At 40.6% G+C, this 2,500-nt stretch overlaps 1 protein-coding gene across 1 annotated transcript in view; it reads left to right on the top strand.

The window, feature by feature from the left end:
* LOC113802656 (polycystin-1-like protein 3) overlaps positions 1-2,500 on the top strand; it is a 56,818-nt gene that overhangs the window by 44,827 nt on the left and 9,491 nt on the right. The window lies entirely within an intron of this gene.

The raw sequence follows: 2,500 nt of genomic DNA, 5'->3' as shown, positions 1-2,500 counted from the left end.
CGAAGGGAGCTCTCAGAAAGTCTATTTTATCTATTAATTGATTAATTGATGGATTTATGTGTTTTATTATTATTATTATCATCATCATCATTATTACTGCAATTATTATTATTATTATCATTATCACTATTATTATTACTATTATTGTCATTATCACTATTATTATTTTTATTACTATTATTGTCATTTTTATTGTTATTATTATTATTATTATTGTGATTGTTATTATTGTTGTTATTATTATTATTATTCGTATCTTAATTTTTTTGGTGATTCTTTCTTTTTTCAAATTTTAATTCATTTTTTCTTTATCTTTTTTCTTTTGCTGCATTTTTTTAAAACTTGTGAACGCTTAAAAAAAAAAAAAAAAAAAAAAAAAAAATATATATATATATATATATATATATATATATATATATATATATATATATATATTCAAATTAGAGAAAACATTCAGAACAGAAGAGGATAGGGGGAATGAGAGGGAGAGGGAGGGGGGGAAAGAGAGAGGGAGGGAAGAAGCGAGAGAGATGGCGAGGGATGGAGGGAAAGGGAAAGGGGGAATATTGTGAATAGATGCTTCTTATCTTTGGTTTCGTTGGATCTGGTTTAGTTCAGCCTCTCTCTGTGTCTGTCTGTCTCTCTCTCTCTTGCTGTTTGTCTTTCTGGCTGGTTGTCTTGTGGTCTCTCTCTTTCTCTTTATCTCTCTGGCTGTCTCTGTTAATTTATCTATCTTTCTCTTTCTCTCTCTCTCTCTCTCTCTCTCTCTCTCTCTCTCTCTCTCTCTCTCTCTCTCTCTCTCTCTCTCTCTCTCTCTCTCTCTCTCTCTCTCTCTCTCTCTCTCTCTCTCCTTCTCCCGTTCCCCAGTCCCCCCCCTTCCCCCCTTCCTCCCTCCCTCCCTCCCTCCCTCCTTTCCCTCTTTCTCCCCTTTCCCTCCCCTTATTTACGTTCGTCCCGCTCTCTCTCTCTCCCTCTATCTCTCACGGATGACCGGCTGGAAAATACGTTTAGAGCGAAGGGAGGAGCACCGTGGAGGAGCAAGACTTCACGTGTCCTTCTTGGGTGGTGGTTAAAGGGGAAGAAAACGTTTTGTTGTCCTAACGTTTGTGCGAGTGTTTGTTTGGGGTTTGGGGTTGGGGTGTGTTTTAGGGGGACAGGGGGGGGGGAGGAGGTGTGTGTGTGTGTGTTTGTGTATGGGTATAGGGATGTGTGTGTGTGTGTGTGTGTATGTGTGTGTGTGTCCTTAGGTACTTCATCGCTCTCTCTCTCTCTCTCTCTCTCTCTCTCTCTCTCTCTCTCTCTCTCTCTCTCTCTCTCTCTCTCTCTCTCTCTCTCTCCCTCCCTCCCTCCTCTCTCCCTCCCTCCCCTCCCTCCCTCCCTCCCTCCCTCCCTCCCTCCCTCTCTCCTCTCCCTCTCCCTCTCCCTCCCCCCCTCCCCTCCCCTCCCTCTCCCCCCTCCTCCCTCTCCCCTCCCTCCCCCTCCCCTCCCCCTCTCCCTCTCCCTCTCCCTCTCCCTCTCCCTCTCCCTCTCCCTCCCCCCCTCTCTCTTTCTCTCTTCGTGTATCTGTACATACATGTGTTTGTCTACACGCGTGTGCGTATGCGAATAACGTGTGTGCGTTCGCATGTATACAAAATAGACTACCATCTTCCTCTCCCTGCCAAAGACTTCCAAAATAAACCAGTCATGATACATCTTTCTTATTTCGCCTTTTAAAACTTTTCAAAATTCCTTTCCACTTTATCTTCCTCTTCTTCCGAGTCTTATGGATGAGGACTGACCTATCTGCCGTTATTTTTGTTATTTTTCCGTTTCTTACGCCCGGAGTTTTGTCTTCGGTGTATATATATATATATATATATATATATATATATATATATATATATATATATATATATATATATATATATATGTATGTGTGTGTGTGTGTGTGTGTGTGTGTGTGTGTGTGTGTGTGTGTGTGTATGTATATATATATATTTTTTTTTTATTTGTATTGGACGGTTTTGTGTTTATCTCGCGTGTACATACACATAAATACACGAAAGTCTATACGTTCTCTCATGCAGTAGACAGAGAGAGAGAGAGAGAGAGAGAAAAGAATTATTGAGACAAACCAACGAGAGAGAAACAACGGACAGACAAATGAACAGAGAACAATCAACCCCAAAAAGGAAAACGAATAAAAAGGAATAATAAAAAACAGATAAAGAAAATAAGACAAAAATAAAATTATCCGAGCCCGGGAAAGCATGACTTCAAAGATGCGTTATTGATCCTTGCGTGATAGACAAAGGGCGCCTCCTCTGTGCGTCTTTGGCATCTTTCTCTGCAGCTTGGAATCCTGAAACTTGGAATCCTAAAACTTGGAATCCTACAGCTTGGAATCCTAAAACTTGGAATCCTACTGCTTGGAATCCTGAAACTTGGAATCCTACAATTTGGAGTCCTACAGCTTGGAATTCTAAAACTTGGAATCCTAAAACTTGGAATCCTAAAA

This window comes from Penaeus vannamei, chromosome 17 (genome assembly GCF_042767895.1).
Source record: "Penaeus vannamei isolate JL-2024 chromosome 17, ASM4276789v1, whole genome shotgun sequence".
Classification (NCBI taxonomy): Eukaryota; Metazoa; Arthropoda; class Malacostraca; order Decapoda; family Penaeidae; genus Penaeus; species Penaeus vannamei.
The sequence above is the reverse complement of the archived record's forward strand: the minus strand, read 5'-3'. Positions and strand labels throughout refer to the sequence as shown.